This window comes from Ranitomeya imitator, chromosome 1 (genome assembly GCF_032444005.1).
Source record: "Ranitomeya imitator isolate aRanImi1 chromosome 1, aRanImi1.pri, whole genome shotgun sequence".
In the NCBI taxonomy this organism is placed as follows: Eukaryota; Metazoa; Chordata; class Amphibia; order Anura; family Dendrobatidae; genus Ranitomeya; species Ranitomeya imitator.
The window spans coordinates 765,819,135-765,846,596 of record NC_091282.1 but is presented as its reverse complement, the minus strand read 5'-3'; positions in this window follow the sequence as shown (position 1 = coordinate 765,846,596).

Sequence of the window (27,462 nt, the reverse complement as noted above, 5' to 3'; positions counted from 1 at the left end):
CTGCGGCGCGCCCGGTGTGTGGGACAGGCAGCTGACAGGTGAGTATGAGGGACAGGGGACGGGGGGCGATGTTCTGCAGGGAGGAAGGGGGGCGATGTTCTGCAGGGAGGAAGGGGGGCAATGTTCTGCAGGGAGGAAGGGGGGCGATGTTCTGCAGGGAGGAAGGGGGGCGATGTAGTTCTGCAGGGAGGAAGGGGAGGCAATGAAGTTCTGCAGGGAGGAATGGGGGGCGATGAAGTTCTGCAGGGAGGGAGGGGGGCGATGAAGTTCTGCAGGGAGGGAGGGGGGGCGATGAAGTTCTGCAGGGAGGGAGGGGGGGCGATGAAGTTCTGCAGGGAGGGAGGGGGGGCGATGAAGTTCTGTAGGGAGGGAGGGGGGGCGATGAAGTTCTGCAGGGAGGGAGGGGGGGCGATGAAGTTCTGCAGGGAGGGAGGGGGGGCGATGAAGTTCTGCAGGGAGGGAGGGGGGGCGATGAAGTTCTGCAGGGAGGGAGGGGGGGCGATGAAGTTCTGCAGGGAGGGAGGGGGGGCGATGAAGTTCTGCAGGGAGGGAGGAGGGGGCGATGAAGTTCTGCTGGGAGGGAGAGGGGGCGATGAAGTTCTGCAGGGGGGGGGGGGGCGATGAAGTTCTGCAGGGAGTGGGGGGGGCGATGAAGTTCTGCAGGGAGGGAGGGGGGGCGATGAAGTTCTGCAGGGAGGGAGGGGGGGCGATGAAGTTCTGCAGGGAGGGAGGGGGGGCGATGAAGTTCTGCAGGGAGGGAGGGGGGGCGATGAAGTTCTGCAGGGAAGGAGGGGGGGCGATGAAGTTCTGCAGGGAGGGAGGGGGGGCGATGAAGTTCTGCAGGGAGGGAGGGGGGGCGATGAAGTTCTGCAGGGAGGGAGGGGGGGCGATGAAGTTCTGCAGGGAGGGAGGGGGGGCGATGAAGTTCTGCAGGGAGGGAGGGGGGGCGATGAAGTTCTGCAGGGAGGGAGGGGGGGCGATGAAGTTCTGCAGGGAGGGAGGGGGGGCGATGAAGTTCTGCAGGGAGGGAGGGGGGGCGATGAAGTTCTGCAGGGAGGGAGGGGGGGCGATGAAGTTCTGCAGGGAGGGAGGGGGGGCGATGAAGTTCTGCAGGGAGGGAGGGGGGCGATGAAGTTCTGCAGGGAGGGAGGGGGGGCGATGAAGTTCTGCAGGGAGGGAGGGGGGGCGATGAAGTTCTACAGGGAGGGAGGGGGGGCGATGAAGTTCTACAGGGAGGGAGGGGGGGCGATGAAGTTCTACAGGGAGGGAGGGGGGGCGATGAAGTTCTACAGGGAGGGAGGGGGGGCGATGAAGTTCTACAGGGAGGGAGGGGGGGCGATGAAGTTCTACAGGGAGGGAGGGGGGGCGATGAAGTTCTACAGGGAGGGAGGGGGGGCGATGAAGTTCTACAGGGAGGGAGGGGGGGCGATGAAGTTCTACAGGGAGGGAGGGGGGGCGATGAAGTTCTACAGGGAGGGAGGGGGGGCGATGAAGTTCTACAGGGAGGGAGGGGGGGCGATGAAGTTCTACAGGGAGGGAGGGGGGGCGATGAAGTTCTACAGAGAGGGAGGGGGGCGATGAAGTTCTGCAGGGAGGGAGGGGGGGCGATGAAGTTCTGCAGGGAGGGAGGGGGGGCGATGAAGTTCTGCAGGGAGGGAGGGGGGGCGATGAAGTTCTGCAGGGAGGGAGGGGGGGCGATGAAGTTCTGCAGGGAGGGAGGGGGGGGCGATGAAGTTCTGCAGGGAGGGAGGGGGGGCGATGAAGTTCTGCAGGGAGGGAGGGGGGCGATGAAGTTCTGCAGGGAGGGAGGGGGGGCGATGAAGTTCTGCAGGGAGGGAGGGGGGGCGATGAAGTTCTGCAGGGAGGGAGGGGGGGCGATGAAGTTCTGCAGGGAGGGAGGGGGGCGATGAAGTTCTGCAGGGAGGGAGGGGGGGCGATGAAGTTCTGCAGGGAGGGAGGGGGGGCGATGAAGTTCTGCAGGGAGGGAGGGGGGGCGATGAAGTTCTGCAGGGAGGGAGGGGGGGGCGATGAAGTTCTGCAGGGAGGGAGGGGGGGCGATGAAGTTCTGCAGGGAGGGAGGGGGGGCGATGAAGTTCTGCAGGGAGGGAGGGGGGGGCGATGAAGTTCTGCAGGGAGGGAGGGGGGGGGCGATGAAGTTCTGCAGGGAGGGAGGGGGGGGCGATGAAGTTCTGCAGGGAGGGAGGGGGGGCGATGAAGTTCTGCAGGGAGGGAGGATGAAGTTCTGCAGGGAGGGAGAATGATGTTCTGCAGGGAGGGAGGGGGGCGATGATGTTCTGCAGGGAGGGAGGGGGGGCGATGATGTTCTGCAGGGAGGGAGGGGGGGCGATGATGTTCTGCAGGGAGGGAGGGGGGGCGATGATGTTCTGCAGGGAGGGGGGCGATGATGTTCTGCAGGGAGGGAGGGGGGACGATGTTCTGCAGGGAGGGAGGGGGGGCGATGATGTTCTGCAGGGAGGGAGGGGGGGCGATGATGTTCTGCAGGGAGGGAGGGGGGGCGATGATGTTCTGCAGGGAGGGAGGGGGGGCGATGATGTTCTGCAGGGAGGGAGGGGGAGCGATGATGTTCTGCAGGGAGGGAGGGGGGGCGATGATGTTCTGCAGCGAGGGAGAGGGGGCGATGATGTTCTGCAGGGAGGGGTGATGTTCTGCAGCTGTCGCGGTCCTGTAGAGTTATTGGACATGTTTGTCTTCTCTGTTGGGCGCAGATGGAGCAGATAACGGCAGACGACCCCCATCCTCCGCGGAGTCCCGTCCACACTGGGAGATCCCGCGTCCGCAGTCGCTTGTGGCGGTGTCGCCCGTGCGGATCAGCACCGTCTTCCCGCGGAAATATCCGGTGATCAGACAGCGAGGCTTCTACTCTGATATTCCTCTCGTGAAAGTGAGTGCAGGCGTCACATGACCGGCAGCCGCGTGCTATACTGCACGTGTCCACGGCTACAGAGCGCTCTGTCCCCGCCGTTCTCCGGTGTCTCCTGGTGCTGCAGCTTCAGCCGCCATTTCCATTATATTGCAGGATGTCAGCGCCGGACCGAGCGTTCAACCGAATCTCCTGAGACAAGTGGACGAGGAGCGCAACACCCCGAAAGGTGAGCGGAGGATACAATGTAACAACCACAGGAAGGTAGACCCCGGCAACCAGATCCAACAGTCACAATAGGAGATGTCACAGCTCACCTCCTCCTCCTTAAAGGGAGCCTGTCACCCCCCAAATCGCGGGTGAGGTAGGCACGCCGGCATCAGGGGCTTATCTACAGCATTCTGGAATGCTGTAGATAAGCCCCCGATGTATCCTAAAACATGAGAAAAAGACGTTATATTATACTCACCCAGGGGCGTTCCCGCTGTTCTTCCGGGTCCGGGGCCTCCCATCTTCATCAGATGACGTCCTCTTCTGGTCTTCACGCCGCAGCTCCGGCGCAGGCGTACTTTTGCCTGCCATGTTGAGGGCAGAGTAAAGTACTTCATTGCGCAGGTGCCGGGAAAGGTCAGAGAGGCCCAGCGCCTGCGCCGGAGCTGCGTCGTGAAGACCAGAAGAGGACGTCATCTGATGAAGATGGGAGGCCCCGGACCCGGACCAACAGCGGGAACGCCCCTGGGTGAGTATAATATAACGTCTTTTTCTCATCTTTTAGGTTACATCGGGGGCTTATCTACAGCATTCCAGAATGCTGTAGATAAGCCCCTGATGCCGGTGGGCTTACCTCACCCGCGATTTTGGGGGTGACAGGTTCCCTTTAACACCCTCCCATAGAAGTGAATGGTCCCCACAATACAGTCTGATGTTACTTACATATTACAGTGTCACCCGGGCTCAGTACATGGGGTGTCACGCCCGTCACCCGGGCTCAGTACATGGGGTGTTGCGCCCGTCACCCGGGCTCAATACAGGTGGTGTCTCGCCCGTCACTCGGGCTCAGTACATGTGGTGTCTCGCCCGTCACTCGGGCTCAGTACAGTCATGGTCAAAAGTATTTTGACACCCCTGCAATTCTGTCAGATTATACTCAGTTTCTTCCTGAAAATGATTGCAATCACAAATTCTTTGGTATTATTATCTTCATTTAATTTGCCTTAAATAAAAAAACACAAAAGAGAATGAAGCAAAAAGCAAAACATTGATCATTTCACACAAAACTCCAAAAATGGGCCAGACAAAAGTATTGGCACCCTCAGCCTAATACTTAGTTGCACAACCTTTAGCCAAAATAACTGCGACCAACCGCTTCCGGTAACCATCAATGAGTGTCTTACAATGCTCTGCTGGTATTTTAGATCATTCTTCTTTGGCAAACTGCTCCAGGCCCCTGATATTTGAAGGGTGCCTTCTCCAAACTGCCATTTTTAGATCTCTCCACAGGTGTTCTATGGGATTCAGGTCTGCACTCATTGCTGGCCACCTTGGAAGTCTCCAGTGCTTTCTCTCAAACCATTTTCTAGTGCTTTTTGAAGTGTGTTTTGGGTCATTGTCCTGCTGGAAGACCCATGACCTTTGAGGGAGACCCATCTTTCTCACACTGGGCCCTACATTATGCTGCAAAATTTGTTGGTAGTCTTCAGACTTCATAATGCCATGAACACGGTCAATCAGTCCAGTGCCAGAGGCAGCAAAGCAACCCCAAAACATCAGGGAACCTCCGCCATGTTTGACTGTAGGGACCGTGTTCTTTTCTTTGAATGCCTCTTTTTTTCTCCTGGAAACTCTATGTTGATGCCTTTGCCCAAAAAGCTCTACTTTTGTCTCATCTGACCAGAGAACATTCTTCCAAAACGTTTTAGGCTTTTTTAGGTAAGTTTTGGCAAACTCCAGTGTCCAATTTTTCTTTTCCGTCCACATCTGGGGAGGTTAGCCACAGTGCCATGGGCTTTACACTTCTTGATGACACTGTGCACGGTAGACACAGGAACATTCAGGTCTCTGGAGATGGACTTGTAGCTTTGAGATTGCTCATGCTTCCTCACAATTTGATTTCTCAAGTCCTCAGACAGTTCTTTGGTCTTCTTTCTTTTCTCCATTCTCAATGTGGTACACACAAGGACACAGGACAGACGTGGCCATTGTACAGTATGGAGCATCATGTGTGGCCATTATACAGTATGGAGAATCATGTGTGGCCAATGGCCATTATACAGTATTGAGCATCATGTGTGGCCCTTATACAGTATTGAGCATCATGTGTGGCCCTTATACAGTATTGAGCATCATGTGTGGCCATTATACAGTATGGAGCACTGTGTGGCCATTATACAGTATGGAACATTATGTAGGGCCATTATACAGTATGTGGAGCACTGCATAGCCATTGTACAGTATGAAGCACTGCGTGGCCATATTTTTTTTTGTTTTAATGTATATGAAACAGTGTGATCAGCAGTGCTAAATGGGTGTGGTTGGGACTTGGATATGGGTGTGATTAGTTGTGAAATGGGTGTGGTCAGAGGCATGGCCTAAAATTTGCCGCGGCGCACTGAGTGCGCTGCAACCTTTACACCTTTTTCCCTTCAAAAGTTGGGAGGTATGGCACCGCATTTCCCAGATCACACCAAGTACCGCAAATCCCATAGGGAATGAATGAAACCAAACGCAGTGTTGCCGTAAGTGATCCGTTACGTGGCAGATGCAGAAAAACTGCCTGATCTGCTGCAAAAGGCGACTTTCACAACAGCGATTCTTCACAAAGTCACTGCCGATAGTGTCATACTCACCAGAGGGGGAGGCAGCGCTAAAAGTGCCTAGGGCAGCAGAAACTCTAAATACGGCCCTGTAATGTAGGTCAATGACCTGTAGTTACCTTCATTCGTGGTGATGCGCCCTCTGCTGGATGTCCTCATATGACCTCGAGCCTGGGAACTTTTCTGAATATTTTCCCAGCCTCGAGGTCATATGAGGACATCCAGCAGAGGGCGCATCACCGCGAATGAAGGTAACTACAGGTCATTGACCTACTTTCCATTCATTCGCTGGGGTTTTACAGCCACGAGCACAGCTGCATTAGCAGAGCTTCTGGGTGTAAAATTATTTAACCCCTTCAGATGGATTTACAGCGTGGGACGTGACAGATCATTGGAAGGTATGGGATATTGTTGTTTTTTTATTTTTCCTTTGTTACAGAGCGAGGGTCTTCAGGTGGATTAAGAGTCTAATAAAATATTACAACAACCTGTATGTTTATTTCATTAAAAGACTTTATAATAATGTGTGTGTGTGTTTTTTAACCATTTGATACAATTGGATTAATAATGCATAGGTGTCATAATTGATGCCTCTCCATTATTAATCTGGCTTAATGTCACCTTACAATAGCAAGGTGACATTAACCCTTCATTACCCCATATCCCACCGCTACACGGGAATGGGAAGAGAGTGGCCAAGTGCCAGAATAGGCACATCTTCCAGATGTGCCTTTTCTGGGGTGGCTGGGGGCAGATGTTTTTAGCCAGGGGGGCCAATAACCACGGACTCTCTCCAGGCTATTAATATCTGCCCTCAGTCACTGGCTTTACCACTCTGGCGGAGAAAATTGCGCGGGAGCCCACGCCAATTTTTTCCACGATTTAACCCTTAAATTTAATAGCTACAGCGCCCAAATTTTGCACATACACACTACTAACATTAGTAGTGTGGAATATGCAAAAAAAAAAAATGGGGATATGACATGGTTTACTGTATGTAAACCATGTTTCATATCATGTCGGGTTTAGGAAGGAGAAATGAAAAGCCAGCAATTGAATTACCAGCTTTTCTGCATTATCACGCTGAAGTAAATATAAATATATATATATATATATATATATATATATATATATATATGTGTGTATGAGATGTTTAGCACTTGTTCGCCCTTTTGCCTTCACTCTGCGGTCCAGCTCACTCCAAACCATCTCGATTGGATTCAGGTCTGGTGACTGTGGAGGCCAGGTCACCTGGCGTAGCACCCCATCACTCTCCTTCTTGGTCAAATAGCCCTTACACAGCCTGGAGGTGTGTTTGGAGTCTTTGTCCTGTTGAAAAATAAATGATGGTCAAACTGAACGCAAACCAGATGGAATAGCATGCCACTGCAAGATGCTGTGGTAGCCATGCTGGTTCAGTATGCCTTCAATTTTGAATAAATCCCCAACAGTGTCACCAGCAAAGCACCCCCACACCATCACACCTCCTCCTCCATGCTTCACGGTGGGAACCAGGCATGTAGAGTCTATCCGTTCACCTTTTCTGCATCGTGGTTGGAACCAAAGATCTCAAATTTGGACTCGTCAGACCAAAGCACAGATTTCCACTGGTGTAATGTCCATTCCTTGTGTTCTTTAGCCCAAACAAGTCTCGTCTGCTTGTTGCCTGTCCTTAGCAGTGGTTTCCTAGCAGCTATTTTACCATGAAGGCCATCTGCACAAAGTCTCCTCTTAACAGTTGTTGTAGAGATGTGTCTGCTGCTAGAACTCTGTGTGGCATTGACCTGGTCTCTAATCTGAGCTGCTGTTAACCTGCGATTTCTGAGGCTGGTGACTCGGATAAACTTATCCTCAGAAGCAGAGATGACTCTTGGTCTTCCTTTCCTGAGGCGGTCCTCATGTGAGCCAGTTTCTTTGTAGCGCTTGATGGTTTTTGCCACTGCACTTAGGGACACTTTCAAAGTTTTCCCAATTTTTCAGACTGACTGACCTTCATTTCTTAAAGTAATGATGGCCACTCGTTTTTCTTTACTTAGCTGCTTTTTTCTTGCTAGAATACAAATTCTAACTGTCTATTCAGTAGGACTATCAGCTGCGTATCCACCAGACTTCTGCACAGCACAACTGATGTTTCCAACACTATTTATAAGGCAGGAAATCCCACTTATTAAACCTGACAGGGCACACCTGTGAAATGAAAACCATTCCCGGTGACTACCTCTTGAAGCTCATCAAAAGAATGCCAAGAGTGTGCAAAGCAGTCATCAAAGCAAAAGGTGGCTACTTTGAAGAACCTAGAATATAAGACATAATTTCAGTTGTTTCACACTTTTTTGTTAAGTACAGTGTATAATTCCACATGTGTTAATTCATAGTTTTGATGCTTTCAGTGTGAATGCACAATTTTCATAGTCATGAAAATACAGAAAAATCTTTAAATGAGAAGGTGTGTCAAAACTTTTGGTCTGTACTGTATGTAATTGAAGGTATTTGCTAATATTATGCAAATGCAAAGATTGAGTCAACTTCTTCCATTTTTATCTGATATCAGTGAGATTTTCATATTGTTCACATCTGTTACTTGTTACAGGTGAGTTTTATGTGAGCATCACATGCTTGAGACAAAGTTGTTTACCCACAATTTTGCAAAGGAGGCAACAATTTATTCCAAACAATTTTGGGGGTTTTGTGTGAAATTATGCCCAGTTTGCCTTTTTTTCTATTTTTTTGTGTTGTTCCAATACACACAAAGGAAATAAACATGTGTATGACAAAACATGTGTAATTGCAATAATTTCCTGGAAGAAATATTTCATTTTCTTGAACAATTTCAAGGGTGCCGACACTTTCAGCCATGACTATACATAATGATATCCTATGGTCCAATGTTCAAGCCCAGTGATATGCAAACAATAGCCTCAGCTGCATGCTACAAGCCAGGCGGTAACACTAAGTAGTTACCCACCCTAAGGGTATGTTTCCACGTGCAGTAAACGCTGCGTGTTTGACGCTGCATAGAGACGCAGCGTCAAACACGCAGCGTCCAGATGTTACAGCATAGTGGAGGGGATTGAATGAAATCCCATCTCCACTATGCGTGTTAACACGCACGCGGCGGCCCTGCGACTCCAGACATGCGGCGCGTCTTTTAAGATCGCAGCATGTCCGTATACCTTGTGGCGACGCTGCGTCGCCGCAAGGTGTAACACAGGGCCCTATGGTGGGTTGCGATGATCCCAGATGTGTGCTGTGAACACATCCGGCATCATCGCGTCCCAGAAAGGGGGCAGAGCTTACCGCAGAGCCGGTTTGCCGCTCCGACGAAACCGCCGGCCATCCTGATCGTGGATACATACCCTAATAAGAGAAAGACACCAACTCCAAAAGGAACATGTGTATATTAGGAGAAAAAGGAGCAATCAGGTGAATGTAGTAAAAGCCAAAATATTATTAGACAATACATATGTACACTGCTCAAAAAAATAAAGGGAACACTTAAACAACAGAATATAATTCCAAGTAAATCAAACTTCTGTGAGATCAAACTTTCAAGTTAGGAAGCAACACTGACAATCAATTTCACATGCTGTTGTGCAAATGGAATAGACAACAGATGGAAATTATTGGCAATTATCAAGACACACTCAATAAAATAGTGGTTCTGCAGGTGGGGACCACAGACCACTGGAGCGCCCCCAAGGGCTAGGGGAACTCGGTACCGGGTCCTTTGGTTCTCAAGGGGGATGTCATGGTGACTGACCCGGTCCGTGGCCCTCGGGAGGTCCGTTGTAAAAGGGGGAAAGGTCTTTAAAGGGGAAATGTTTGTGACGCCACCTGTGGTATTCGGTCAGGGTGACCGACACTGCTTAGGGGTCCACTGGGGTGATGTTATGGCAGCTAGATGGTATACCTTCCCACAGGTGAAGTGTGTCCCCAGGGCTTCCCAGAGTGTAGATGGTGGATGGAGTGAGGCGCAGTGAAGAATGAGGACACAAGGTTGCAGTCTCTTTACCCTTACTGAAGGCTTCAGCGTCCGTAGTCCAGAGCACCAGATCACAGGGCTGGCAGAGTCCGGCCGGTCTGAAGGCAAATCCAGAGTCCCCTTATCCAGGTGGAAATCAGTAGCCTTCCTCTAGCGCCTAGGTGTTGTAGTACCTTCCTGCTGAGCTTCTCGATAAGGTCCTCACAACTGATGTAGATGTTCTAGATGTTATGCCTTTCTCTCTGTCCCCCAGATGGATAGGAACAAACCCGTATGACTGGTGGCCTGAGGCTTTTTACAGGGACTCTAGCATGCCCCAGCCCCCACAAGTTGCCACCGTGCCTGCCTGTCTCTGGAGCACGGTATGGAGACGGTTGCTCCCTCGGAATTCTGGCTACCGGCTCATGCGCCTCAGAAGGAGGCAGCCTGTGTAGGGCAGAACTCCTTCTGGTTTCCTCTCCTTTTGCTATGACTTCGTTTCTCACCCTCTACAATACAATTCGCTGTTCTTATCTCTTTCTTCCGATGCTGCCGCACGCGTGGTAGGCGCAGCTCCGTGTCTTTCTGTCTAGGCCTCTGACAGGATCCCACCCGCAGGGACCACCCTATCGGCAACTGCTAGATGTTCCTCCTTTCCCTCTGTCTGCCTGACAGTGACTGACTGAGTGAAGCTCAGCCAGCATCTGACTAACTTCCTATCCAGATGATCAGTTTTACCGAATTGTGAAGAGTGCCCTAATAAATAGGAGCATAGCTCCCCCTGGTGCGCTGGAGTGTGAAGTGTGTTGCATGGTTTGTGATACCTGGTAAAGTGATCTCCTTTATTGCCTTCAGATGTAACATCACTCCCCCCTAGAGGAGAATGATATTACTGCAACGACCAAGACCCTGGGGCGCTGCACCACATCTCAGTACCAATGCTTTCTGGCTGATGTTTTGGTCACTTTTGAATGTTGGTTGTGTTTTCACACTCATGGTATGATGAGATGGACTCTACAACCCTCACAAGTGGCTTAGGTAGTGCAGCTCATCCAGGATGGCACATCAATGCGAGCTGTGGCAAGAAGGTTTTCTGTGTCTGTCAGCGTAGTGTCCAGAGGCTGGAGGCGCTACCAGGAGACAGGCCAGTACACCAGGAGACATGGAGGGGGCCGTAGGAGGGCAACAACCCAGCGGCAGGACTGCTACCTCAGCCGTTCTGCAAGGAAGAACAAGAGGAGCACTGCCAGAGCCCTGCAAAATGACCTTCAGCAGGCCACAAATGTGCATGTGTCTGCACAAACATTTAGAAACCAGCTCCATGAGGATGGTCTGAGTACCCGATGTCCATAGATGGGGGTTGTGCTCACAGCCCAACACCGTGCAGCACACTTAGCATTTGCCACAGAACATTAGGATTGGCAAATTCGCCACTGGCGCACTGTGCTATGCACAGATGAAAGTAGGTTCACTCTGAGCACATGTGATAGATGTGAGTCTGGAGACGCTGGGGAGAGCGATCTGCTGCCTGCCACATCCTTCAGCGCATGACCGGTTTGGCAGGTGGTCAGTAATGGTATGGGGTGACATATCTTTGGAGGGCCACACAGCCCTCCATGTGCTTGCCAGAGGTAGCCTGACTGCCATTAGGTACCGAGATGAGATCATCAGACCCCTTGTGAGACTATATGCTGGCGCGGTTGGTCCTGGGTTCCTCCTAATGCAGGACAATGTCAGACCTCATGTGAATGGAGTGTGTCAGCAGTTCCTGCAAGATGAAGGCATTGAAGCTATGGATTGGCCCGCTCGTTAGCCAGACCTGAATCCGATTGAACACATCTGGGACATCATGTCTCGCACCATCCACCAACGTCACATTGCACCACAGACTGTATAGGAGTTGGCGGATGCTTTAGTCCAGGTCTGGGAGGAGATCCCTCAGGAGACTATCCGCTGCCTCATCAGGAGCATGCCCAGGTTTTGTAGGGAGGGCATACAGGCACGTGGAAGCCACACACACTACTGAGCATCAATTCCTTGGCTTGAGACATTTCCACTGAAGTTGGATCAGCCTGTAACTTCATTTTCCACTTTAATTTTGAGCATCATTCCAACTCCAGACCTCCATGGGATATTAGTTGTGAAACTGTATTCTCACCCATCCCTTGTAGATTGTGAGCCCTTGCGGGCAGGGTCCTCTTTCCTCATGTACTAGTCGTGACTTGTATTGTGTAAAATTACTGTACATGTTTTTTATTATGTATACCCCTTCTCACATGTAAAGTGCTATGGAATAAATGGCGCTATAATAATAAATAATAATAATTTACATTGATAATTCTTAGGTTTTATTGTTCTCAACCCATTCCACTATGCAATGAATAAAGATCTACAACTGGAATATTTCATTCAGTGATATCTAGGATGTGGGATTTTAGTGTCCCCTTTATTTTTTTGAGCAGTGTATAAAAAGACATGTAGACAGATCAGTGACATGACACAATTCAGGAAAAAGGCAGAAATACCAGGGTCACAATTCCTTGCCATAACACATTGCACATGTCCCATAAATGTATAAAGTGCCAGTGCAGTATTTACTTGGTAAGTGGATATGGATATCCCAGAAAAGTAACACCATAAGAACTGTGAAAAAAGTTGATGAGTAGTGCGCATGCGCGAGCATGTCATAGATGCTACGTGATTGGATGCCAAGTTCAACCAATAGGTAAGCAGTACTGGACACCGCTCTTCAGATGACGAGACTTCCGACGTGTCATATGGAGAAAGCGTATTGGTGGACTGTAAGTTAGAAATGAGACTTGGTGTATAATGGGCAGGTTTGGTCAAATGTATAACCTATCAGAGCGACCACAATTTGATAAATAGGATATGGCTGGTCATGCAGTAACAAGAGAATCTACCACATAAGAGAATTTCTCATTGGATACTTGTTACACATTATCCCATTGGTAACATCAACAATGATGTCATAGTAAAGGGTTTAAATGGCCTGATTAGGGGATAGCCTCAATCCCCTGATGATGCCTATCTCGGCGAAACATGTTGAGGAAGCAATGAGCTATTTTTAATGGCTTATGTGGATATAATTATGTAGCCCTGGCATCTCCATTGGCTGCACGATGTTGATGCCAGCCCTAACCATTTCTAATTTAAAGTAGTGACAAATATATATTTTTTAATTTCTACCACATTTTTGCTCTTTTCTGCCCTTAGTAGCCCAATACCACCTGCTACATATGAACAAGGTTCCTGTTGGTCTCCACTGATACGATGTCAATATGATCCCCTCTAATAACGCTCTTGTATCACAATTCCCCCAGTCTTGGACTTTCTTTCTATAGAAAGATTTCTAAGATAGCAGCGTCTTGTGCGGCACAGTGCTTTATCTCCCTCCTCAGCATTTCTCCCCTCTCATTATTACAGCCTCCTCCCTGGCTTGTATGTGTGTTAGCAATCCACCGACACCTTTCACCTTATGTACTATATCTTACCCTAAAGCAAAGCCTAACAATATCATTGATTTTTTTTACACTTCAATAAGCTGGTTCAAGAGCACCCTGCTGATTTATCCCCAACCATCTCAGTTCCCCCGGGGCACACTGCTGCTATTTATCACACCTCCCTTGGCTCATTGGACATTCTGAAATATGCTCATTGCAACACCGCAACTTCTGGAGGAAATCATTATGTAGAGTGTTAACTTTGTAAAAAGAAAGTGAAAAAAAAAAGTTTATCTGAAGGTTTCTGAAGACAAAGTGATAAGATTCAATTCACCATCTTGTTTGTCTCCATTTCTGACATTTTGTAGCTCGTATTGTGTCATCCAAGAAAAAGCTCTACCCCATCGAAGAATGGATTCCACAAGATTTCTGATGGTGTCCTGGTACCAAGAACTTCGAAGTAGGGAATTTAAAGATGATTTTGTTTTAATAATTACTTTAAAAGTAGATATCATCAACATCAGATTGGTGGGGACACAACTCCTGGGAAACCGACTGATCAGGTGTATTGGAGCTGTGCCAGTTCAGCACCATGACTCCTTCAAACAATGGTGGTGCCGTCAGATCGGATCTGGTCACCTGGATTCCCACTGTTCTGATAGATCTATTCTGTAATTGGTTACCAATAATAAGGTTTAGGAAAATCACTATCGGTCCTGTAAGTTGCGACTTGTTTTCCCAACAAATCCAATAGATGATTGTTTGGATTGAATTGGAGACAAGTCATCACCTTGGTAATTCTTGAACTATTCCTGACTGACCATTACCCTACTGAAAGAGATACCTCTGCCATGAAGTGTGTAGTATTCAGTGTAATGTAGGTGGTATAAGTCAAATTAACAAGAAACAAGATGCCAAGACACAAGGTTTCCTGCACAACATTGTCCTTCAAACTGCACCGCCGATTGATCTTATTGCTATAATGCATCCTGACTTTATGGCAAACCTTATTCTTTATACCAGGCCATCTTCTACCAATGCTCCATGGTCTAGTTCTGATCACATGCCCTTTTCAGTGGTGGACAGTAGTCTTCATGGGCACTCGGCTATACAGATCCATTAAAAAAAAACCTAATCCAAAAAGTGCGTATGCTCCTTTTTACCATTGATCACCTTCTACTAAGAATAATCAATGGTCATCTTCAACCGTCAAAATATATTCAACCTGGTTAATCAGTGGTAAATATATTTTTCATGTACAGCCACTGATTACTGATTTTACTGCAGACAATTTTGAGCAGAATCTTTAAGAAATTCTATGCAATGGTGACACCTCCGCTCTTCGGCGGGAGGTGGGAATTTGAAAAAGGACGTGAACCCAGTCCTAGGGTCGTGAAAATGGCACACTATGCATATAAAATGGTAAAATAATTGTATTAAATGTTTTTAATTTTTCATTTTTTTGATATTTTGGGGATTTTGGCTAGTCTTATCTTTTTATGTTGAAGGATAACAGAATTCACTTAAAATGGTAAAAAAATACTTTTTTTTAAAGTTCTATAGCAGAAGCTTCTTTGTATGAGTACATTTTCTCCAATGCATAGACATATGGGCCCGACGGTAGTGAGGTGTCGTACACAAGTCTCCTGCCATATGAACATCTTTGTCTACCCTCCGTTTTGCTCGAGCATGGCATACTGCTAGAACTGTCTATTTTTATGTACTTAACATATATTAAACTATAAAATTTCTAGTCTAAGCTTGGCTTATTTCAAGGCTCCTAAATCTTGGCAGATTCTGTGCAGTCTGTTGCAGTTTTTCTTTGCCAGGGAAAGTTTTCTCAGAGGAAATTGAAACAGGGTGGCACAACAATTCCTAGTGGACCGTTGAAGAGAATATCCATGGTGGCTTAGAGATTGGTAGCAGTGGAAGTCCGGGTTTTAGTTTAACCAGGTCAACATCTTAAGGATTTTTTATACTCTTCTCTTGATTTTCTTTGGTTTCTTCATGGTTCCTTTCACTCAGTCATTAGCTTTTAATAAATTTGTCCATTTTTGATGTCTGGCAGTGGCAAGTTAGATTTTGAACACCATTAGCGAGTTAGCATGGGGTAATACCAAAGATTAGATCAATGCCTTGAAAAAAAAATTATAGATGTGATGGGAACACTTGGTTTGGAAATTGTAGATGTGCTGTATGTGACATATACTGTACTTACCTACATTCTTCAAGTTCTCAAGTTCTACTGTCCAGAATGAGGTCATGGATTGTCCTTTTCTCAATATCTTAATACCTGAACACCATACTTACTTGGAAGATGATAACTCTGTACTGCCAGCTCATTCTTACACCAGTTCCTTGGGACTATTCCCATCAGGAATAACACCTTCGATTATTAGGTCCAACTAATAGAAGAGGGGATGATCATAATTCTGATAGACCCCAACAACCTCAAATGATACCATCCTTGATCTCCTCTCTGTAGGTACACCAATGTCTCATGCAAGGGACAGGAGAACAGAATGTTTTCAGGTTGCAGTTTCTGTGGGATCGACTTACTCTACCAACCTATATGCTGCTGTAACTTCTACTATTCCCCACTGACAATGAATCTTCTCATCAACCTTCCTCATCCTTCTCAGCCATCACCCCTCTTTACTCCTCTCCTAACTGCTCATACTCTTCCAACTCATGTCATCACTGGTTCTGTACTATACTTTGCCCATTTTGGCCTCTTCCTGGGGTTTTCAAGGACTATAATTTGATGGCACAGCATGCAGCAGTATTTAATGTAGTTATCAGGCGTTATTGGGATCCAGATATGGAACAATGCTGTGTGTAAATGGAAACCATGAAGCCTATGCGTCCATGGAACATAATAAAAGCACCAGATCTTCCAACTAAAAACCATTTATCAAAATTAGGGCACACAAAAAGTGGAGGTTATACACTGCTCTAGATTAATGAGTACATCCCTTTTGTGCAGTAAACCACCATGCAATTTTCTAAATTTATTTTTCTAAATGCTGCTTATAGTGAAACAAATGGTGGCCGTGCCCTTATGAGCGCATATGTGAGCGCTTATTAGCACATGAACGCTCTTGGTGTCGGGACTTGGGGAGCTGTATGTCATTGATGGGATCTTGAAGTCACAGATGTACTGCTCTATAGTGAGGCCGCCATCACTCCGAACCCTTGGTAGATGTCCACTCTTCTAAGGCTACGTTCACATTAGCGTTCCGCTAATGTGCGTCGCTGTTGCGTCGGCGACGCAGCGGCGACGCGCCCCTATGTTTAACATGGGGGACGCGTGCGTTTTTTTTGTTGCGTTTTCCGACATGTGCGTTGTTTCCGACGCTAGCGTCGGACGCAAGAAAATGCAACAAGTTGCATTTTTCGTGCGTCCGATTTTCGTCAAAAAACAACGCACGCGTCGCAAAACGCAGCGTTTTTGCATGCGTTTGCGCGCGTTTTTTGTGCGTCGTGCGTTGCGTCGCCGACGCAGCGGCGCGCAACGCTAATGTGAACGTAGCCTAACATTGATCCAAAACACACATCCTTTGCTTTTCTGAAGAACAGAGTGAAACAGATTCAGTGGCAAAGTGTCTCCTGATTTGACCCCAATCGAACACCTGTGGGGAATTCTGAAGAGACAAGTTGTCATCACTCTCCATCCAGCTCCCAGGCTCTAAAAGAGCTCATCCTTGAAGGAAGGAAAAAGATAGATGTTGCAATGTGTCGTCAACTTGTTCTTTCCAGGCTTAGAAGACTTGGTGATGTCCTTTAAAATAATGGTAGTCACACAAAATACTACATTTAGAACTTTTTTATATGGAATATACTAATTTTTGCATCAACTGATGTGAGAAAAACTGAAGATTTTGTAATGAAAGTTCCATTATGAACAGTGATGAGCGCAAGTGCTCGCTGCTCGAGTTTGCTTAGGATGCTCGGGTATATACTATATACAGAGTATCGCTGGTGCTCGAGTGAGATGCTCGAGTCCCCGCGACCGCATGTTTTGCAGCTGTTTGACAGCCACAAATCATGCAGGGATTGCCCGTGTATGTCAGGTAATCTCTGAATGTTTTGTGGCTGTTTTACGGCTGCGAAACATGCGGGCACAGGGGCTCAAACATGTCACCCGAACACCTGCGATACTCGGTGCATACCCGAGCACCCTCGGCAAACTCGAGTAACGAGCACTTGCACTCATTACTATTTATTAACCTTACTGTCATGTTAAGGGTTAAAAAAAAGTTCTATGAAACTCAGTCTTGTCAAAAGTTTCAAAGGGCGTGTACTAATTTATACTGAGCATTGCAACAATTAAGTTATAACAGCCATGGTTGTAGTGGTGGATAGACCAAAAAAAAAGAAGTTGTCTGATTGGTTGGGCAACTCGAATTTGGTTAACAACTCCAGTTTATCTCTGTTAATACGTGCTTTAAAACGTACAGTATCAAAAACACCATACAGAACCCAAGTAACAGAGACATGCAGTACTGAAATAATACCACCATAGATTGGCCAAATACCTCTACTCTTGTCTGTCTTACCAACGCTGTCCATGCTGAGGACTTTAATTGTGAAGGACTTAATACCGCCATAAAAGTTGGCTGAAATGTGCGATTTATGCCATAATGAACGATTACCAGCTGGATAGGTGAGACAAACAATTGATTATTTTTTTCGACCAATGACTGATCAAAGAACATTTACTAACAATTGAACATGTTTAATTTTTTCAGCCTATTGTAAGCACTGGTGAAAAATTCAACATGGTCAAGATGCCCCCCGATCTGTCCCCAATCCGCCAGGTAAAACCATGATTGTTGGCAAGTAGAAAAAAATCAATGTATTTATATTTGTTCTAGGGTTGAGCGAAACGTATCGTTCATTTTCAAAAGTCGCCGACTTTTGGCAAAGTCGGGTTTCATGAAACCCGACCCGATCCCTGTGTGGGGTCGGCCATGCGGTACGCGACTTTCGCGCCAAAGTCGCGTTTCGTATGACGCGCTTGGCGCCATTTTTTTCAGCCAATGAAGGGGCGTGGGCAGAGTGATGACATAGGTCTTAGGGGCGTGGACGCCTATCGCCATGTTGTCGCTTGTGCGCTGTAGCGATTTGCACTGTGTAACACCAGCTTTTCAGTTCAGGGACGGACGGAGGGGAGAGGGGGAGAGAGAGAGAGAGAGAGAGAGAGAGAGAGAGAGAGAGAAAAAAAAAAAAAAAAATCCCATTGCCTTTGCATTGGGTTTCGTGTTTCGGTCGATCCTCGACTTTTCGCCATAATCGGCCGATTTCACTCGACTCGACTTTTGAGATAGTCGGGTTTCGCGAAACCCGGCTCGACCATAAAAAAGTCAAGGTCGCTCAACCCTAATTTGTTCTTTTTTGTATTTAAGGTTCACATCTGAGATTATACTGGAATTAAGTGATAGTAGCCAATGTACTGACACCTGTTATTTCCAGAATCTATCACCCAGAACTTAGTAGGGTCGTAAGATTGTAAATGGAAAGACATGATAAAACTATGTGTAAGCATCTGTAATTCTTCTATATAATGATCCTGTAATGCAATAATATAGTGGAGACAGAGCTGGTAGTAACCACTTGAACACTAATTGGTTAAGAGCAGTCCCTCTATAGAGTCATGGGAGTAATAAATCATGGCCATTAAATGTCCTTAGTGTAATTCTTCATTGTTGGGAGCAATGGGAGAAATGACATGACCTGACAAAGCCAAGGGTCTCTGTAGAAAACCTGCCATTTTGTTTTGACGTTATGTGGCTTATTAACATTCCTCTTCATTAATTAGATAAGGGCTTAACTCGTCTTCCTATACCTCTACAAAAATGCCATAATGGGTTCAGATTGAATTTTGCAATTAGTGATATGGAGGACAAAGGGGAGGGTGGCGGTAGATAGCATGTTGAGGGTTTGAGATCACATAAGGGTCAGTAAAGTATTAAGGATGTCGTTTTATTAACGTTTTGCAAATTGGTGCATCTACAGTATATGTCTCAAGATTTATGACTAGTTCTTAGTGGGAAAACCAGACCGGATTCCAAAAACTCATCCAGGTCTGATATCAGATGGTTAAAATTAATACAGAAAACAGACCAGACCCCAAAATAAACCATACACTGAAACAGACTGAAAAATATGACCTCAGACAGAACCTTAAAATGAATCAGACCCCACTTAAAATGAATTCAGATCTAAGAAAAAAAACCTAAAACATACCCTTGACTGGACCCTAAAAAATTACTTCGGATAATATTCCACATTCCTAAAATGAACAAGACCTCAGACTAGATCCTTACATTTAAATCAGACCCCTAAAATAAATCAGACCCCAGACTCCTAGCTTCACTCAGGCCCCAAATCAGAATACATTAACAAAGTCAGAAAATAGATTGGACCTTAAAATAAATGAGACACTGATCCAGACTGAAAACATCAATTCAGAAACCAGAACAGACCACTAAAATGAATCAGACCCCAGATCAGAACCTTAAAATTATTTCACACAATATTTCTAAAATCACTATAACCTCAAACTAAATACTTACAACTGAAGTAGACCCCAGATCAGACCATCAAAATTAATTCAGACCCCAGACGAGTACAAAAAAATGTATTCAGGTGCCAGAACCAAACCCTAAAATTAATTTAGACTCCAAAAGTTAATAAGAACCCAGACCCTTAAATTCATTCAGGTCCCAAATCAGACTACAAGAAATTATTTAGAAAGCAGATAACCCCCAAAATAAATTATTGAACTAGACTGAATAAAACTAACTTCAAAACCAGATCAGACCCTACACAGACCCTTATAATTAAAATGACTCAGATCCCAGACCGTAACACTAAAGGTACGTTCACACATAACGATATCATTAACGATATCGTTGCTTTTTGTGACGTAGCAACGATATCGTTAAGGAAATCGTTATGTGTGACAGCGACCAACGATCAGGCCCCTGCTGGGAGATCGTTGGTCGCTGAACAAAGTCCAGAACTTTATTTCGTTGCTGGATCTCCCGTGGACATCGCTGGATCGGCGTGTGTGACACCGATCCAGCGATGTCTTCACTGGTAACCAGGGTAAACATCGGGTAACTAAGCGCAGGGCCGCGCTTAGTAACCCGATGTTTACCCTGGTTACCAGCGTGAAAGTAAAAAAAACAAACACTACATACTTACCTACCGCTGTCTGTCCCCGGCGCTGTGCTCTGCACTCCTCCTGTACTGGCTGTGAGCGTCGGTCAGCCGGAAAGCAGAGCGGTGACGTCACCGCTCTGCTTTCCGGCCGCTGTGCTCACAGCCAGTACAGGAGGAGTGCAGAGAAGCTGAGCGCCGGGGACAGACAGCGGTAGGTAAGTATGTAGTGTTTGTTTATTTTACTTTCACGCTGGTAACCAGGGTAAACATCGGGTTACTAAGCGCGGCCCTGCGCTTAGTAACCCAATGTTGACCCTGGTTACCCGGGGACTTCGGGATCGTTGGTCGCTGGAGAGCTGTCTGTGTGACAGCTCTCCAGCGACCAAACAGCGATGCTGCAGCGATCCGGATCGTTGTCGGTATCGCTGCAGCGTCGCTTAATGTGAAGGGGCCTTTAAATTTATTCAGATCTTTGAACAGACCCCTAAAATGAATTATACCCCAGACCAGGCCCCTAAAGCTAATTCTGATAATATTTCAGATTTATAAAATGAATATAACTGACTAGACCCTTAAAGGGACACTGTCACCTGAATTTGGAGGGAACAATCTTCAGCCATGGAGGCGGGGTTTTGGGGTTTTTGATTCACCCTTTCCTTACCCGCTGGCTGCATGCTGGCTGCAATATTGGATTGAAGTTCATTCTCTGTCCTCCGTAGTACACGCCTGCACAAGGCAATCTTGCACAGCGCAGGTGTGTACTATGGAGGACAGAGAATGAACTTCAATCCAATATTGCAGCCAGCGGGTAAGGAAAGGGTGAATCAAAAACCCAAAAACCCCGCCTCCGTGGCTGAAGATTGTTCCCTTCAAATCCAGGTGACAGTGTCCCTTTAATATTAAATCAGGCCCTCAGACCAGACTCCTAAAACTAATCAGAACCCAGATCCACGTTAAATCAAACAGTATTCTAGATTCCTAAAATTAGTGAGACTTTAGACCCAAGCTCTAGAAATGATGTACACTGTAGATGTGAAAAAAAGAATATTATTACTCGTGTTGAATCCTCTTCATTTTCAGAAACCAAAAGTCAAACTTTGTGAGACAGGTCCTGACAGTAGCCCTGCTAGGTGAAGAGATGTTGTCCTCCTCCAATGCATCTGTGATGGCGGGTCTCCTCCTCTGGATTTAAACAGTAACTTTGCTCCATGACATTTGCTTTGATTTTGTGGAAGAACAATGTTCCCGGTTCCAGATGTTACTTAACAATGTACCTCGTAAGACAGAATTGATATGTCGCAAATTCCAAACATTTCCTAAATGGTCTCTGTAATGTCAGATAATGATCTCATTTAATAGAAAATGTTATATAAATCATGTGGTCTTTCCCTGATAATTCACCACAAAATGCCATCCATTAGGTGTCTCCCTTCTTACTTATTGTCTGCTGCCTGTTGTCAAGTTTAATCAGTCTCTAGCAAAAAAGACAGCAGATGGAATACAAGAAGTGGGAGCAGGCCTTTATCTCTCTACAGGACATAGGGGCAGGGCTTTATCTCTCTACAGGACATAGGGGCAGGGCTTTATCTCTCTACAGGATGTGGGGAGGGGCTTTACCTGAACAGGAAGTGGAGATGGATCTTTGTCTCTCTACAGTAAGTAGGGGTGGTGCTTTGTCACTGTACAGTGAGTGGTGGTAGGTATTTGTCTCTCTAAAGGAATTGAGGATGGGTCTTTAACTATCTGCAGGAAAAGGGGTGGCTTTTGTCTCTTTACAGGAAGTGGGGGCAGGTCTTTATCCCTCTACAGGAAGTGGGGGTGGTTCCTTGCCTCTCTACAAATTTGGGGGTGGGTATTTATCCCCCTACAGGAAGTGGGAGATGGTCTTTATCTATTTACAGGAAGCAGGGGTAAGTCTTTATCTCTACAGCCAGTGGGGGTGGATCTTTATCTTTCTACAGGGAGTGGGGGTGGGTTTTTATCTTTCTACAGGGAGTGGGGGTGGGTATTTGTCTATTTACAGGAAGCCGGGGGTAAGTCTATATCTCTACAGGAAGTGGGGTTGGATCTTTATCTTTCTACAGGGAGTGGGGGTGGATCTTTATCTTTCTACAGGGAGTGGGGGTGGGTCTTTATCTATTTACAGGAAGCGGGGGGTAAGTCTATATCTCTACAGGAAGTGGGGGTGGATCTTTATCTTTCTACAGGGAGTGGGGGTGGATCTTTATCTTTCTACAGGGAGTGGGGATGGATCTTTATCTTTCTACAGGGAGTGGGGGTGGGTCTTTATCCATTTACAGGAAGTGGGGGGTCGATGTTTGTGTCTCTAAAGTAAGTAAAGTAGAATAAGTTAATTTCACGATAACCTGTACTCACAGAAATTATCCCACGATGACCCATACCCACCTCAATTATCCCATAATAATATGTGCCCAACTCAATTATCACACGATGATAATTAACTTATGATGACCCGCACCCACCCAAATTATCCCACAATGACCCATACCCTCTGCAATTATTCTACAATGACCCATACCTAACCCAATTATTACACGAAGACCCGTAACCACCCCAATTATATCACGATGACCCATATCAACCCAATTATCCAACAATGACCCATAGCCACCCAATTATCCATCGATGATCTGTGCTCACTCCAATTATCCCACAATGATTAATGCCCTCCCTAATGATCCCACAATGACTCCTGTCTAACCCATTTATCCCACACTGATCCATACCCATCCAATCATCCCTTGATGATCTGTACCCACCCTAATTATTCCATGATATCACATACCCATCCCAATTATTTCACGATGACCTGTACCCAACCTAATTATCCAATGATGACCTGTACTCACACGAATTATTGTATGATGACCTGTACCCATCATAATTATCCAAGGGTGAACAATACCCACCCTAATTTTTGTATGATGGCCTGTACCCACCCTAAATATCCCATAATGACCCATGCTGGAGCTGTTAAAAACGAATTATTGGGTGTCACTCAGCTTTTCCAAATTAAGAAAAAAAACCTGCAGAAGTTCATAATTTTCCTTTTTGCTGCCTAATCCCTAGGGCTTCTTCTCTCACGGCTTCCGTCTTTTCTGTTTTCTCAAATATTCACACGGCGTTGCCTTCAATAAGAGGATACATTAATGGAACTTGTCCGATCTACTCCAGTCCTGCGCCACGTTTCCCAGACTGACGGCGTCGGCGCCCGAACAACTTCGTTTAATGAAATTATGTCTAGTGGAGCATAAAAAAAGCATCTTTCAGCCCTAACAAAAAACATGCGTCGGGTGGAGAGATTTCATTGTGCTTACAAAAATATTAATAAAAATAAATTCTAGTCTGACGAGGGTGGGGGAAAAGCGCCGAGGTCTGACATTGCCGCCACCGCCGCTGCCACCGCACAGCCCCCTTTTGCTTCTCTGATTGATACTTTTCAATTATAAAGCCCCTATTTCTTTGACATTTGAAATGCTATTTTGCAGTTGCGATAACTTCAGATGCTCAAGTTCCAACAGTGGCAGTCACCCTGTTTAGCTGTACTAGTAAATTGCTTCCTTGTACTACATAATGGTTGTGACAGCTTTATGCTAAGAAAATGAATTCTCCAATGGGGCATACCTACAGTATGATAAGGCATCCCGTCCTCAAATTGTATTTCTCTGTATCGGAATTAAATCAGGATTTTATACGTGTGCACTGGCAGCGCGCGTCAGACTCTCCGCACACTGCCCCGACAAATAAGGGGAAGCAAGGATCTCTTTCACCTAAATTGGATTCCAGGCTATTATGTATTTATTTTATTATTTGATCGGCCCTATTAAACTACCTTTAAAAAAAAAATCAAAAATTGATGTGTTTACGAATGGAGATTGATGGTGAGGGTGAAATTTTAATAGGTGAGGAATGAATAGGATCTGATAGGTGAGGGGGAGCGGCACAGGATAGGGGTCTATTAAAGGGAATGTATCACAAGATAGTGACAGAGCAGCACAGGATAGGGGTCTATTAAAGGGAATGTATCACAAGATAGTGACAGAGCAGCACAGGATAGGGGTCTATTAAAGGGAATGTATCACAAGATAGTGACAGAGCAGCACAGGATAGGGGTCTATTAAAGGGAATGTATCACAAGGTAGTGACAGAGCAGCACAGGATAGGGGTCTGTTAAAGGGAATGTATCATGAGATAGTGACGGAGCAGCACAGGATAGGGGTCTATTAAAGGGAATGTATCATGAGATAGTGATGGAGCGGCATAGGATAGGGGTCTATTAAAGGGAATGTATCACGAGATAGTGGCAGAGCAGCACAGGATAGGGGTCTGTTAAAGGGAATGTATCATGAGATAGTGACGGAGCAGCACAGGATAGGGGTCTATTAAAGGGAATGTATCATGAGATTATTATTATTATTTATTTTTATAGTGCCATTTATTCCATGGCTTTACATGTGAGGAGGGGTATGCATAATAAAAACAAGTACAATAATCTTAAACAATACAAGTCATAACTAGTACAGGAGGAGAGAGGACCCTGCCCGCAAAGGCTCACAATCTACAAGGGATGGGTGAGAATACAGTAGGCGAGGATAGAGCTGGTCATGCAGCGGTTTGGTCGATCGGTGGTTACTGCAGATTGTAGGCTTGTCGGAAGAGGTGGGTCTTCAGGCTCTTTTTGAAGGTTTCGATGGTAGGTGAGAGTCTGATGTGTTGTGGTAGAGGGTTCCAGAGTAGGGGTGATACGCGAGAGAAATCTTGTATACGATTGTGGGAAGAGGAGATAAGAGGGGAGTAGAGAAGGAGGTCTTGTGAGGATCGGAGGTTGCGTGTAGGTAAGTGCCGGGAGACGAGGTCACAGATGTATGGAGGAGACAGGTTGTGGATGGCTTTGTATGTCATGGTTAGGGTTTTGTACTGGAGTCTCTGGGCAATGGGAAGCCAGTGAAGGGATTGACAGAGGGGAGAGGCCGGGGAATAGCAGGGGGACAGGTGGATTAATCGGGCAGCAAAGTTTAAAATAGATTGGAGGGGTGCGAGAGTGTTAGAGGGGAGGCCACAGAGCAGGAGGTTACAGTAGTCAAGGCGAGAGATGATAAGGGCATGCACTAGGGTTTTTGCAGATTCTTGGTTGAGGAATGTACAGATTTGTGAAATATTTTTGAGTTGAAGTCGGGAAGAAGTGGAAAAGGCTTGGAAATGTGGTTTGAAGGAGAGATCAGCATCAAGGATTACCCCAGAGGCAGCGAGCTTGTGGGACTGGGGAAAGTGGGCAGCCTTTTACTGTAATGGATAGGTTCGTTGGGGGGGTCGCGTGAGATGGGGGAAAGATGATGAATTCTGTTTTGTCCATGTTAAGTTTCAGAAATCTAGCGGAGAAGGATGAAATAGTGGACAGATATTGAGGTATTCTGGTTAGCAGGGAGGTGATATCTGGTCCAGATGTAGATCTGTGTGTCATCAGCATAGAGGTGATACTGAAAGCCATGAGATTCTATGAACTGTCCCAGGCCAAAGGTGTAAATGGAGAAGAGCAGGGGCCCTAGGACTGAACCTTCTGGGACTCCGACAGATAGGGGGCGAGGTGAGGAGGTGGTGTGTGAGTGGGAGACGCTGAATGTCCGGTCTGTTAGGTATGATGAGATCCAGGATAGGGCCAAGTCTGTGATGCCAAGGGATGAGAGGGTCTGTAATAATACTGTAAAAATGTTACTTGTATGTAACCCCTTCTCATGTAAAGCACCATGGAATCAATGGTGCTATATAAATAAATAATAATAATAATAGGGAATGGTCCACTGTGTCAAAGGCAGCCGACAGGTCGAGGAGGAGGAGGACAGAGTAGTGTCGCTTGCTCTTGGCAGTTAAGAGGTCATTGGTGACCTTAGTTAGGGCAGTTTCAGTGGAATGGTGTGACCGGAAGCCAGATTGTAAGCGGTCAAAGAGGGAGCAAGAAGAGAGATGGGAGGACAGTTCAAGGTAGACGTGTTGTTCCAGTAGTTTGGAGGCATAGGGGAGAAGTGATATAGGGTGATATCTAGATACAGAGGATGGGTCAAGAGAAGGCTTTTTGAGGATAGGTGTGATGGAGGCATGTTTAAAGCTTGAGGGGAAAACACCAGTTGTTAGTGATAGGTTGAAGAGATGGGTTAGGGTTGGGATGAAGACTGTGGTGAGGTTTGGGATGAAGTGGGATGGGAGTGGGTCAAGTGCACAGGTGGTGAGATGCGATCTTGAGAGTAGAGTGGAGAGTTGATTTTCTGTAATGGTGGAGAATTTGGTTTTGGAGGCGGAGGGCTGGGAAGTCGGGAGGAAGGGCTCTGGGGGTTGTTGACCAAAACTGTCTCTGATGTTATCAATCTTCTGCTTGAAAAATGAGGCAAAGTCTTCAGCTGAGATGAGTGGGGAGGGAGGAGGTGCTGGGGGACGGAGGAGAGAATTGAAGGTGTTGAATAACTGTTCAGGGTTGTGAGACAGGGAGGATATGAGACATGAGAAGTAGGTTTGTTTAGCTGTGGCGAGTGTGGTCTTGAAAGTAGAGAGGGACTGTTTGAATGTGATGAAGTGCTCGTTGGAGTGGGATCTTTTCCATCTGCATTCAGCAGCCCTGGAAGCTCGCCTCAGTTCTTTGCTCAGGCTGGTGTGCCAGGGCTCTCTGTTGATTTTGTGAGCTTTGTTATGTGTAAATGGGGCAGCAGATTCCAAAGCTACAGCTATTGTGATGTTATAAAGAGCGGCAGCGTCATCCACATTGTGTAAGGAACTTATATCTGTGAGAGGGATTCAGAGAATGAATGTAGGTCAAGATGTTTAAGATTTCAGCGAGGGTGTGAAAGTTTGTGGGGTGGGGATTGTAGACATGGAGTGGAGAGGGAGGAGAATGTGAGAAGGTTGTGGTCAGAGAGAGGAAGAGGTGAGTTAGAGAGGTTAGATAGGGAGCAGAGGCGGGTGAAGATGAGGTCCATCTTTGTGAGTGGCTGTAGAAGACCTTTGAGTGAGGCCGAAGGAGGAAGTGAGAGATAGAAGTTTAGTGGCAGCTGAGAGGGAAGTGTCAATGGGGATGTTGAAGTCGCCCAAGAAGATAGTGGGGATGTCCGTGGAAAGGAAATGAAGTAGCCAGGTGGTGAAGTGGTCAAAGAAGGTGGTGGCTGGCCC